This window comes from Carlito syrichta, unplaced genomic scaffold (assembly GCF_000164805.1).
Source record: "Carlito syrichta isolate Samal-C Ts95f unplaced genomic scaffold, Tarsius_syrichta-2.0.1 Scaffold315151, whole genome shotgun sequence".
Lineage (NCBI taxonomy): Eukaryota > Metazoa > Chordata > Mammalia > Primates > Tarsiidae > Carlito > Carlito syrichta.
This window is the reverse complement of record NW_007259247.1, coordinates 159258-174326: the sequence shown is the minus strand read 5'-3', so window position 1 is coordinate 174326 and position 15069 is coordinate 159258. Positions and strand designations below refer to the sequence as shown.

General features: G+C 33.0%; 1 pseudogene; it reads right to left on the bottom strand.

The window, feature by feature from the left end:
- Positions 1–328: 328 nt before the first annotated feature.
- The window catches only part of LOC103274978, a 98029-nt pseudogene continuing 83288 nt past the window's right edge, over positions 329–15069 (bottom strand).

Here is a 15069-nt window from a genome sequence, read left to right as displayed (position 1 = left end):
AAGAATTTGCTTCTCTGACTCACCATATTTGAAACAATTATCATGCTAAGATTGACAAATATCATATTTGCGAGGAACAAACTATAATTCACAGTGTACTTTGCTTTATATTTTGTTTTATATTTAGTACAATAAAATAAAGTTCTATCTGTTTTATTTTAGTTTTTTCCCATCAGAAAAGAATGCACCAAACACATTCGCATTTTTGTTAAACAAATGACAAAGACCCAGTTAACCAGCTTTACTTTTTGAAACCTAAGATTAACATTACATATTTAAACAATTGTTAAAACATACTAAGTTACCAGCATTCATGCACGACTAGAAAACATCCTTATAAGATTTATATTAAACCAGAAATGTATTACCATTAATTCCTTGATATCTTTCAGTACTAAATACTGAAAAAAAAAATTGAAATTGTTTCTGTAGAAGACTCGTCCTGACAATACTAACTTCACAGCAGGCTGACACTACTTGGCTCACATTTCAGACACAATGGAAAGCAGATCCATGCTGGTGTTAGTGTACAATCTTGTCCTACCACTAAAGAATCAAGGCTCACCTTGGAGTACCTTTAATAAAAAAGCAAAGTGCATACAGAGATTTACAACAATTTTGAAGACAAAAAAAAAAAAATGGTCCTATTATGTGGTCCCAACGACAAACACAAAAGTCTGTGACAAATAGGGGCTCCAATGAGCTGTTTATAAGTACTTCAGATTAGGTACAATTATACTGAAAGTTGAGTTCATTTGGAATGTTCAAAAAACATGTTTCTGTTAATCCTCAAATGGTGCTTGTTATAGTTTAACATTTCTGTTAAATGCGTGTGTTGAATTACTTGTTATCCAAGCGTAGCAGCTGCTCCTTACCATTTATCGTTAAGGACTTTGGTCATTTTCTTCAACTTCTACTTTCTTGACCATTCTCGACAATCCTCTTTGTAGTGATTTTCCTGCCATTAACTATTTTAGTAGAAGTTGACACAGATTTGAAGTTGCCCATCCCACTACCACCAAAAGAAGTGGAAGAAAATGAAGTGAGGCCCCCATGACCCAGCGACCCGAATGATGTGAAGCCCGTGTCAAAAGAAGGAAATCCACTTCCAAAAGATAGAAATCCACTGAAGGCAGAGAAAAACGAACCTGTTCCTCTACTTCTGCTTCCTCGGGGACCTCTTCAATTCCCAAAGACGTCCTCAAATGGGTCTTCGAAGAAGTCAAACGAAAATGGGTCCCCTTCACCAAAACATTCCCCTAAGACAGCTTCTGGGTTACGGAATGTGAAGCCAAACTCAAATGGACTGTCAAAATGACTTCCACCCCCTCTACCATTTCATCCTTCTTTGCCATATTTGTCATAGATGTCCCGTTTTTTTTTAGCATCTGATAACACCTCGTATGCCCCAGCTACTTGCTTGAATTTTCTCTCTGCTGCTGCTTTATTTTCAGGATTTTTATCTGGATGCCCCTTCAAGGCCAGTTGCCGGTATGCCTTTTTAATATCCTCAGGTGAGGCATGTCTCTGCACGCCTAGAACTTCATAGTAATCCACCAAGTTTTCATGGGTGGCCGGAACAGGTGCGAAGACACGGGTGGCCAGGGACGGGAAGAGGCGGAGGCGAGGCCACGGTCCAGGGCTCCTCTCGAGTCCAACAGGGCTGCGCTGGTGGCGGCCAGTTCTATCTGTTTTAAATGTGCCACATTTTTATTTACATGAAAATTATGATTATCTTTATTTCCAGTTTTATATAAATATTAGCTTCTTTTAAGACTCCATGACATAATTTTGAAAACTTATTCACACCAATAATTCTAAAACAATGTTCTCATTTTATAGCAAATAATAGGCTTTTATGATAAATTGTGTATGCTATTTTATTAGACGGTTAATTAGGTTTCTTTTTATTTCTTATGGTTACATTAAACATGTAGATTGCAAAAAAATTACTCATCAATAATTTTTTTTAAGTTGTGGATTATGGTCATTTTTTTGCAATATGTTTAACTTACTTTCATGATGAATATATATATATTTATGCAAAATAAAATAAAATAGTGGTAATAGGCTAGAAAATATCATCTTTAATAAAAAGGAGACACCACCATCTCAGGGCTTAGTTGAATGTTAAACCCACTAACATAATTAAAACAAAATAAAAACAAATAAACCAAAACAAAAAAAAATCTTAATTGACATTTACAACATTTCCCAGAAAAAGTCAGTTTAAAATTTTAAATTATGATTATTGAACTGTTTGCAAACAATTTCTGACACTCTATATCTTTACTTTTCTCTTTTTCTTACTGGGGTAATAATGTCCTTGAAGAATTTTAAAACACAAGCAAAATATATATCCTTACATTTCTAAGCCATGTAAATATGTGTTATTTTTTGTAATGTTTTAAAATTAATTTTGTTAAAATAGATCTACTATTGCTGTATAACTGAATAGAATCTTAGGCATCCATAAATGTCTTTCTTTTCCTAAGGCACTTAAAAAATAATTTAGATTCACGAGGTACATGTATAGGTTTGTTACATGGGTGTATTTTATAATCCTGTAATTTGGACTTCTATTGAACCCATTCCCCAAATAGTGAACATAGTACTCAATAAGTTGTTTATCAACCCTAAGCCCTTTCCTCCCTCCTCTCTTTTGGAGTCTTGAGTGACTGTTGTTTACATTTTTATCTTCACGTGTACCCATTGTTTAACCCCCAATTATAAATGAGGACATGCAATATTTTATTTTCTGTTTTACTTTTGCATTAATTCTTTTAGAATAATGGCCTGTAATCACATCCATGTTGCTGCAAAGAACATGATTTTATTCCCTTTTTATGAGTGTGTAGTATGCCCCTCACCTTTATTAGACTAAATGCACTTCCCACTTATTTTTTTTCAAAGACAAGAACTTGTCTACCCTGTAGAGATGAGGTTTTGCTGCCCACGCGGGTCTCGAACCCGCGGGCTCAGGCAATCCACTCACCTCAGCCTCCCAAAGGCGGGGGATTACAGGCCGAGCCACGGAGCCCGGCTGAAAACATTTTTAATATATAAAATAAGTGAAGTCCATCAACATTTTAAACATTAGGCTTGGAACTCCACAATGCACAAATTTTTTTTTTTAGGTATTTCTTCTATCTCCCACCTCTGTGACAATTCTGCTAATTGTTTTGCTAGTACATAAGAGCTCCATTTCAAAAAACAATTTCTTCATCATCTTTTAAGTGTTTACTAATAGTATCTTTCAGTCTCTTCCTGGTGCCACCTGAAGCTTAGGCTTTGACCCAATGCAACAATAGATTTTTAGTATTTTTTATGACAGTATTTCATTCTGGGTTCAGCAATCTCTTTGTATGATTTATTGCTCTATTAAAAAAATTATGAGCAGCAGTCTTTAAGGTCCCCTCACACTTGGGAGCTTTTTTGTCTTCTTAATAAACTCCTGCTTTCTCACCTCTAAAAAAAAAATCACAAAATTGAATGGCTAAAATCAATTATTTTATATATCTCACAGTTCCATGGATTGACTAAGCTGACCTACATGCTGATGGAGTTTGGATATGTGTTCCCTTTAAATCCCCTGAAATTGGATCCCCGATGTTGGGGATTCATTTTGGCAAAAAGTAAACCAGAAAAAAATGAAAATACACAATGAAAAATAGAAATTAAGAACTCAATGTATGGGTTTATCAAGAAAATAGGTAAACATTAGAATGCAAATGATACAATATAAGGTAATTAAACTAAAATATCCGCTGGGTTCGGTGGCTCAACCTGTAATCCCGCGCCTTTGGGAGGCTGAGGTGAGAGAATTGCCTGAGCCCGCGGGTTCGAGACCCACCTGGGCAGCAAGACCTCATCTCAACAATAAATCAAAAAATCAGCCGGGCGTGGTAGCGCATGCCTGTAATTCCGGCTACTCAGAAGGCTGAGGCAGAAGGACCACCAGAGCCCGGCAGGCGAGGCTGCGGTGGCCGGGAGCGGCCCCTGCACTCCAGTCTGGGCGACAGAGTGAGACTCCAACTCAAAAAAAAAAAAAAAGTAAAATATCCAACCAATGAAAGGAAAAATTTAAAAAGTGTATTATACCCAGAGAACATAAAAAATAGTCTGAGACACAGATACAGAAAGTTTAAAAATAGAGAAAATACTAAGTGAAATAGCTGAGGATGCTTCTAACTGACAACACATATCAAAGACTATAACCCGAAATGGAACAATACCAAAGCAGCATAAACAAAAAGAATATATTATTCAGACTTATAAAAAACTTTTGAAAAACAAAAATAAATCTCTAAAATAACCAGAGGAAAAGGTATATTACCATTAAAAGCAAAAAGAAAAGGTTACTTAATTTCTCAAATACTAAAAAGTAAAAGTCAGAAGCATAGAATAATTTCTAAAAAAAAAAATATATACTTTGAAAGCTATGTGTTTACCCAAAATGCTACATTTAGAAAAATAGAACTCAGCAATAAAAATGAGATGGATATTTTCAGACCAAACAAAACAAAACAAAACAACAACGACAACAACAACAAAAATCAACTGGCTTAGTAGATAAATAGTGAATTCACATTCTAGAATAAACTAATTTTCTTTGTTCTGGGGTAGTGGGGAGAACAGCACAGAAAACCATGATTTTAGAGAGAAACTCAGAGGTAAAATGATAACATAGATAGACAAGTAAAAAATGGTTTAACAAAGATTTAAAAATGTGTAAATATAAATAAACTTTGACTCTAAATAATTGTAATAATGATATTTTGAGTTTATAATGTAAAGATAAGTATATTATACAATGCCATCATGCCATTCAGGGAATAGGAAAATAGAGTTAAAATGTTCTAAGATAATTGCACTTTCCTTAAAGGGGCTAAAGTAATAATTTATATTCCATTTGAATATTAAAGATGCATGTTTTCATCTCCAGAGTAAGTACTATAATAAGAATAAAACATATACAACCACTATCCTAATACACAAGGAAATTTGATAGAGAGATTTTAAAAATCCAATATAAGTAAAAATACATTCTGAAGGGAAATTACAAACCAGTTATAGTAATAATTTGATCATTTAAAACAAAGAGATGAATCCCTACAAAAATAACTTTTCCCATCTTAAAAAAAAGGAGTAAAGAGAATAAATTACAACATTTGTAACTTTTTTTTTTTTTCAGTTGGAGTCTCACTCTGTCACCCAGACTGGAGTGCAGTGGACACTCCCGGCCACCGCAGCCTCGACCTGCTGGGCTCCGGCGATCCTTCCGCCTCAGCCTTCCGAGTAGCTGGAATTACAGGCATGCGCTATCATGCCCGGGTGATTTTTTTTTTTTTTTATTATTGTAGAGATGAGATCTCGCTGCCCAGGTGGGTCTTGAACCCGCGGGCTCCGGCAATCCACTCACCTCAGCCTCCCAAAGGCACGGGATTACAGGCTGAGCCACCGAGCCCGGCACATTTGTAACTTTTAAAGAAATTCAATACTTGAATAAAATCTTTTCCGCAAATAAGCTTGCACATAAGATAGAACCAAGCAATTGCAATCCTGGACATTTATCCCAGATAAGTAAGTACTGTTTTTCACAGAAATCATGTACATGAGTATTCACAGCAGTTTTATTTTTAGTTTGAAAAACCTGATAACAATCAAAATATACCTAATGTAGTAAATAACTAAATTGTGATACATCAGTACTAAAGATACAATTCAGCAATACAAAGTAAAGAATGAATTATTGACACAGAAAACCATATGTCTCTTAAGGACATTATTTTCAAGGGAAAAATGAGCATGTCAGTTATTTACATGGTGCATAATTCCATTTGTATAACATTCTCGAAATAAAATTGCATAAATAGAGACCAAATAAATGATTGCCAGGCATAGCTACATGGGAGATATGGCTATATAAAAAGAGTTACTTTGTGACAATGAAACAGTTTTGCATCTTAGTTATAATGGTCCCTCACAACTGTATATATGTGACAATATTACATAAAAACACCCACATATTAATTATAGTAAAACCTGATAAAATATAAATGAGGTCTATACTTTAGTTAATATTGTTGTACCAATATAAGATATAGCTATGCAACTCTACCCAAGTGACCAAAATTGCATAAAGTGCACACATATTAGTTATTGTAAAAATTTGGAGAAATATCGAATAAGGTTCATATTCTAGCTAATATTTTGTACTAATAAAAGTATTACATGAAAGTAACTGAAGAACACATTAGAACCCATTGTATTACTTTTGCAACTTCTTCTAATTCTATTACAATGTCAGATAAATGATTAAAAAATAGACACGATAATAAAATAAAATATAACAAATTTAAAAGCTTCTCCAAAATCAAAATCTTAGAATTTTATTTTACTGTGCTATCTGATTCCAAACATTTTAAAAAATTATGAAGGACTAAGACAGTCAAGGATATATGAATTATAAGAACAATATAGAAGGATTCATACCATTTGAAAATTTACTGCAAAAGTATATAAATTAAGACTATGATATTGGCAAAAGAATAAGAATATTGACCAAAGGAAAAGGCTAGATTGTGTAAATTCAGATTCATATATGTGTAGTCAGCTAATTTATAACAAATGGACACTTTAGAAGAGTGATACATAGAATAAATTTAAATAAATGGAAGTAACTCAGTATGATAACAGCATGGGTTAAAATGGTGATTCTTACTTCAATTTACCATAAAATTGATGGCAAAATAAAGACTATTTTCCAACATAAAAACTGAAAGATTACTTTTCAACACACATGCTGGAAGTTTTCAGGTGGAAGAAACATAATACCTATAGAACACATATAAAAATTACATCAGCATTCATGTAAATAAGAAGAAAGATGAACAAATATTTAAAGTACTGAAAGAAAAATAATAGCCTTAAATACTATATTTATTAAAATGTTCTTTAGAAATAAGGATAGCACATATTTTCCCAGATAAATAAAATGTGAGTACATCCATTAACTGTAGACCTGCCCTGCAAGAAATAATAAATGAGGTTCTCAGGCAGAAGAAAGATAATATAAGACAGAAAAATTATTCTACCTAAAGAAAAGAAGAGTGTTGATGAAGAAGTAAATAAAGGTAAAATAAAATATTTCATATTTTTCTTATTCTTAGTTGTATAAAAATGATACATATTTGAATTAAGGAGTAACAGTAACAATGTCACAAAAGATAGAATTGAGTAATTAAAAAGCTGTTCAAAGATATCAGCACTACATGTAAATCAGAGAAGTGTTATTTGAAAGTGGACTAGATTAGCAAAGAATAAATAAGATATACCTTAGAGCAAGTACTAAAAACTATTAAGGTAAATATAATTAATATATTCAGAGAACAAAAAATGAATTATACTATTTAAAAAATTTAAAGCAGAGAAGACAGAATAAAAGGCAGTGGAGTAAAATCAAGACCCAATTATATCAATAATCAATTTAATTATGCATAGTATAAATATTTGTCAGAATAAGACAAATTATCAGAATAGATAAAATAAAACAAGATCCAACTATATACTGTAAATAAGAAATTCACCTAAATATAAAAAGGAAACTAGCTGTTGATAATTAAAGGCTAAAGAGAGGTGTTCCCTATCATACTCAGTGATCTATCACAAAAACAGAGTACTATATGTTCTCACTCATAAGTGGACCTGGGACAATTATCATAATACTATAAGAAAGGGATTAGCAATAGAGGGAAACTGCCAAGGGAAGTGGGGTGGGATTGGCAGTTGAAGGTAACTGCCAGGGGAGGGAGGGGCACACCTCATCAACAAGGGCACCTGCATAATGAACATTTGTATACTTAACCCTTAATTGTACCCCACATCTTTAAAATAAAAAAAGAAGTAAAAGTAAAAAAAGAAAATTCACCTCAAACAACAGTAAAAGAAATAAAGGTTAAAAAGAGAGAGAGAGGTATTCCATTTAACGCTAATCAAAAGGAAGCTGAAGTAATCATATTAACAGTTCCAAGCCTTTTGCATATAACTAACATATTAAAACATATAAAGCAAAAGCTATAGAACTGAAACGAGAAAGACAAGTTACTATCCTAGATGGGAACTTCAAGAGCCTATGATCAATAATTGGTAGATTAAGTAGCCAGAACATCAGTTAAGATATAGATGATCTGAACAGTGCCAACAGTCATCTTGGCCCAATTGACATTTTATTTATTTTAATTTTAAAATTGTGGGATACAGTTCAGGGTTAGGTACACAAATATTCATCGTGCAGGTACCCTTGTTGATGAGGTGTGCCCTCCCCTCCCCAGAAGATTTCGACTACTGTAACTCCCACCTCCTCCTCACCTTCCACACCCCCCCCCCCCCCAGTTTCCTGCTACTGTCTATCCTTTTCTTATAGTCTTACGGTAGTTGCTCATGGTCCACTTATGAGTGAGAACATTTGATACAGTTCTCTGTTTCTGTGAAAGATCACTCAGTATTATAGATTCTAATTCCATCCAGGTTGCTGCGAAGTTCATGATTTTGTTCTTTATAGCTGTGTAATATCCCATTGTGTATATGCACCACATTTTTTTTTATCCAATCCTCTTTTGATGGGCAACATGATTGGTTCCATGTTCTTGCTATTGTGAACAAGACTGTGATAAACATATGTGTGCAGGTATCTTTTTTATAGAGTGATTTGAAATTTTATTAAAAATCTAGCTTCAATAGCACAATAACATTCATAAAGATCATTCGTATTCACATCTTATTAAACACATCTTAACATATTCTTAAACATACACTCAAAAATTATATAAATGTGTTTTCATATAACAATAAATTGAAACTGGGCTCAGTGGCTCAGCCTGTAATCCCGCTTTGGGAGGCTGAGGTGAGTGGATTGCCTGAGCCTGCGGGTTCGAGACCTGCGTGGGCAACTTGGTAAGACCTCATCTCTACAGTAAAATCAAAAAAATTAGCCGGGCATGGTAGCACATGCCTGTAGTTCCACCTACTTGGAAGGTTGAGGAGGAAGGATTCCCAGAGTCCAGCAGGTCGAGGCTGCAGTGGCTGGGAGCGGCCACTGCACTCCAGTGTGGGAGACAGAGTGAGACTCCAATTCAAAAAAAACAAAAACAAAAACAAAAAGACAGTAAATTGAACTAGGATTCCATAACAGATAAATAGCTATAAAATCCTCAAACGTTTGAAAAAAATTGTAAAAAATTTATAAATAATGTATGGGTCAAAAGAAAGTCTCAAGAAATATTTAAAACATTTATTTTGAGCTAAGGTTTATAAAAATAAACCTTACCAAATTTGTAGGATGCATTGAATTAATAGAGAGAATTTTAAAGCATTAAAGGCATGCATTAGAAATGGGAAAAGATATATAATCAATAATGTAAGCTTCCACATTAGGAGGTTAGAAAAAGAAGAGCAAATGAAGATTAAAGTAAACAGAATAAAGTAAGTTATTAATTTGAAATAAGATCATAAATCAATAAAATTGATGTACAGCTAAGATTTGTTATTATTTTTACATCAAAAGATAAAAACTATGTCTAAATATTAAACTGCACTTGATATATGGGATAAAGTATTTTGTAAAATTTACTTGTATTTGAAGTTTACCTTAAAATGCATGCAAAAGATTAAATAGATGAAGTTATGTACAGACAGATAAACTGATTGGGCAATATAAATTAATAACAATGTAAGTGCAGGGTGTGTGGGTGTTTACAGCAAATTTCCTACAACTTTTATGTATATTTGAAATTTTTAAAAATAAAATTTTGGCAACAACTAAAATTTATTTTTCTCAGTATAACCAATATTCCCCAAATTGAAAATCTGTAATAAAAACAATTAAAAATAAAACTCACTCATTGATATAGCTTAAGTGTATAGAAATACAATGTTCATGAATTAGAAAGTTCAATATTTTAAAGATGTCTATTCTCCACAAATTGATGTATTGAGCCAAAATTGTAAGTATTTTTATAGAGGTTAATATATTGGCTCTACAATTTTTATATGAATTCAAAGGGACAAGAATATCCGAGATAAACTTGCTCTACCAGAACTAAAGCATTGCTGTAAATCAAAAGCAATTAAAAAAATCTGGTGTAGCTACAAGACATAATAGATACATGTTTAAAGTATAATAAGAGAGAAGTCAGAAACAGAGCAACAGAAATACTCATCCTTGATTTATGAGCCCAGAACAGAAAAGTAAAATAAAAGTAAAACTGGATCTCTATTATATACCATTCATAAATTAGTTTTACAATGCAAAACAATAAATCTTTAAATCAGAAAATAAATGTATTGTACTAGTATTAAGTATATACATTTTAAACAATAACCCCAAACTACACAAACTTAAAGAAAAAATTTTATACAATTGATTAGATTAAGATGGAGAACATATATATCATAATATAGTAAAAAAAAAAAAAAAATCATGGTTTCCAGTAAGTAAAATTCAGAACAGTGGGTAATTGGAAGGCAATTCAGAAAAAGGTATGTCCACCTGGACATTGGATTATAAAAATCTATTAACATTAGTATGATCCAGAAATTTAAAATAATAACTATAATTAATTACCACAAATAATTTATCATTATTATTTAGGTGACTGTTGACAGAGATATGGAGACAATGAAACACTTATTCATGACGAGAATGAGTTTAAATTGTTTCAAACACTTTTGTGAACAGTTTTGCATTATCTTCTAATTTTAAAAGAATTTATAGTTTGACTAAAGTATTTTAATATTAGGTAAGTAGACAACTGAAATGAGAGCACATATGTACCAGGAATTTTGCGCAAGAAATTTTGTAATCATTTTTTCTTAATAACTTAAAACTAGAAACAACCTGATTACCATAATTTATATTATACATAAATATATGGTTTTGTATTTTGGCAATGTGAAATGATAATGAACAAACTCTAGCTAAAAGCAATAGTAAGGAAAATTATCACAAAACAAGATGGATAAAATAAACTCTTCACACAAAGAACTATATACTTTAGAGTTTCACTCATATAATTGTTTTTAAAAGAAAATAACATGATAGTGTTTAGAAAAACCAAATTGTGTTTATGAAAACATAGCAATGCTATTAGAAGTGTAAAAATGTGACTACTTTTAGAAAAGAGATGAAAGTTTTTGAGTGAAAACTGTATATAACTTTCAACTGATGCATTTCTAGAAAATATTAAATAAAATTGACTCAAGAACATAGAAATACTGAACATACCTATTAGTATTCATTATTGCTTCATAGACTTAGTTTACTCTTTCTCCAGTTTTCAACTCATTATTAGTTTATGCTATTATTTTATTTTTACATTTTGTTTACTTGTTGGCTTTATTACAGAATATAAAATTGAACAACTACCAGTTACGAACCGGTACACTTTGGAGGAATGCAAGCTTGCTATCATTTCAGATAATGCATTACAAAATTTCCTTTATTAATATATTAAAAACCGAGACAATATAATATTTGATGAGATAAAAATCTATTTATGGCACACACACACACACACACACACACAATAAAAAATTAGAATTAGAGGCCAGGTGCAGTGACTCAAGCCTGTAATCACAGCACTTTGGGAGGCCAAGGCGAGAGGATTGCCTAAGTTCAGGGGTTTGAGACCAGCCTGAGCAACTTGGTGAGACTTCGTGTCTACAATAAATAAAAAAATCAGCTGGGCATGGTAATACACACCCGTAGTTCCATCTACTTGGAAGACTGAGGAAGAAAGATTTCCTGAGCCTAGCAGGTGGAGGCTGCAGTGGCCATGAGCATGACTGTACTCCAGTCTGGGTGACAGAGTCAGACTCAGACTAAAAAACAAAAACAAGAAAAAACTAGAATTGGGAAATTATTTTTCTGATAAGAGATGCCTGCCATGAATCTACACTAAGTATTATAAGAAAAAGGAATAAGTTACTTTAGTGCACAAATTTTCATTATAAGCAATTAATGTATTAGAAGTTAGAGAATAGTCATGAGCACAATAAAGAATATTCATATCATTACAACTGACAGTTTAAAAAGTTACAAATCAAGCCTATTACTATCACTGCTAGTATTTAATATGGTACTAGATAAACCAGACCAAAGTGAAAAAGTTGAAGTAAAGTTGACCAACCAGGCATGCCAGATCTGACTACCTTGCAGACTGGAATGGGCATTTACCAGTGCAGCAAATTACAGAAACAACAGAAATTACCCAAAACACAAACACGATAATATAACAAAAAAAGAACTAGCCCAAATCTAATAACTTTAATTATTTAGAAAGTCAATGGTCCTTGTGACCTTAGAGGTTTGAGACATGGAACCCAGAATTCATGACCAGACATCTGCAACCCACCATTTCAGCTCATCAAAGTTGAGAGATGGCAATCAAAACTCATACCTGCAGCTCACCACTTAGTTTGTAGCCTAATAGTCATTGTAAAAGTATAAAAAGCTTTCTGACAAGGACAAGAAAACAGTATTTCTTACAAGACCTCCACCCATGTCTCTCTGGCGTGTCTCTCTTCCTTTCTCTCTAATAAGTTCTGTTTTCAAACAGTACTGGCTCTTCTGAAATTCCTTTCAATGTTGGCCCAAAAGAACTGCAGAGTGTCATGTCACACTCCATCCAGCATCATCTTTGGTGCCCAACAGCAGTTGAGAAATAGGCTTTGACGATCCAGCAATCTCAATATTAGGTATTACCCAAAGAAAATGAAATCGGTATGTCAAAATAATATCTGTGTTCCCAGTAGAAGAAAAGTTGACAGTAAAGCCTTGTGTGAGTAGTGAGTTATGGACAAATTAACCTATATGTCTATGGTACATTATGGAAAGCAGAATTAACCAAGCAGAAGAAAGACTCTCAGAGCTTAAAGAACAAAACATGGAATTAACCCTATCTGTTAAAAACATAGAAAGAAAATTCAGAAACAAAGAACAAAGCTTCCAAGAAATGTGAATGATATCAACAGGCCAAAGTTATGCCTGATCGGTATCCCAGAAGAAGAAAGAAAAACAGGGATCACCTTGGAAAAAGTATTTCAGTGGGTTATCCAGGAAAACTTTTCCCAACTCACTAGAGATGTGACCATCCAAACACATGAGATTCAGAGAACCCACAAAAGACTAATCCCTAAACACATAGTAATTCACCTACACAAAGTAGGTACAAAAGAAAAAATGCTAAAGGCAGCAGGAGAGAAAGGTCAGACTACCTATCAGGGAAGATCAATCAGAATAGTAGCAGACTTACCATAAACACCAGAAGCCAGAAAGAACTGGAGTCCAATTTTTAAAGTCCTCAAAGAGAAGCAATTTCAACCAAGAATTCTCTACACAGCCAAGTTCAGCTTCATCAGTGATAGAAAATTAAAATCTTTCCCAGACATCCAATCCCTAAAGATCGTGTTACTTATATATCAGCTCTACAGGAGATACTCAAGAAGGTGTTGAGCACAGAAGGAAATAAAAAGAAGAAAGAACATCTATGCACTTCCCAAGAATACAGGTAAACAGAAACAACACAGCATACTGTGTGACTGCAAAATTGAAAACAACACAAATATCAACCCAAAAGTTACAAGAAAACAAAACAGCCTTATAAGTGGCTCATGTCAGGGGTAAATGCTCATATTTCAATAATCAGCCTGAATGCCAACTGGTTAAATGCACCACTGAAAGAAACATAGAATGGCAAACTGGATTTTTAAAAAAATGATCCAACAACATGCTCTTTCAGGAAACCCTTTTCACTACAAAGGGCACCCACAGACTCAAAGTTAAAGGATAAAAACAAACTTTAGAGAATAAAAAACAAAAGAAGGCAAGAGCCCTAATTTGAAGATCAGATAAAACAACTGCCAAGCTATCAAAAATTTAAAAAAGATACAGAAGTATATTACATAATGATAAAAAATTTCAAACCATCAACAAGAAATATTCATCCTAAATATATATGCACCCAACACAGGAACACTTGGATTTATAAAGCAACTACTAAGTATACTAAAGAGAATATTGACTCTAACACTATCATAACTAAGGATTTAAATACCCCACTAAAAACCTTAGATAGATCTTCAAGGAAAAATAATTAATAAAGAGATCTGGAACCTTAACTTAATGCTTGACCAAATGGACATAATAGATACCTACAAAATACTCCACCCAAGAACTATAGACTATACATTCTACTCACCATCACATGGTACATACTACAAGATTGGCCACATCCTTGGCCATAAATCAAGCACAAACAAGTTCCATAAAATCAAAATATTATTATGCACCTTCTCAGACCACAGTGGAATAAAAATAAATATTACCACCCACAAAATTTTCCCAAAACAAAGACATGGATACGAAACAGCACAATGATGAACAACTCCTGGCTCAACACAGAAATCAAAACAGAAATTTAAAAAGTCCTGGGAACAAATGAAAACAAAGACAGATCTTACCAAAACTTCTGGGGTGCCATTACAGCACTACTAAGAAGAGAATTTATATCTCTGTGAACACACATCAAGAAAATAGTAAGATCATGAGGTAACAGACTAACAAATCACCTAAGGAAGTTGAGAAAACAAGATCACCAAAACCCTAGGTTCAGTGGGAGAATCCAGATCACCAAAGTAAAAGTTCAAATATAGGACATAGAAGACAAAAATATCATAGAAAAAAAATCAATGAAACAAAAACTGGTTATTTCAAAGAATAAATAAGATTTTGGGGCCACTAGCCAGAATGAGCAAGAAAAAGAGACAAAAACCCAAATAAACACAAATAGAAATGCAAAAGATCAAGTTTTAACTATTCCCACAGAAATTCAAATGATCATCAGAGATTACTATGCACAACTAATGGTAAAAAATTCAAAAAACTAAACAAAATGGAGGACTTTATGACATCATACAACCTTCCAAGTTTGAAACAAGAAATTGAGACCTAAATAAACCAATGACAGCTGGAAAATTGACTCCATTATAAGAAACCTACCAAAAATAAAA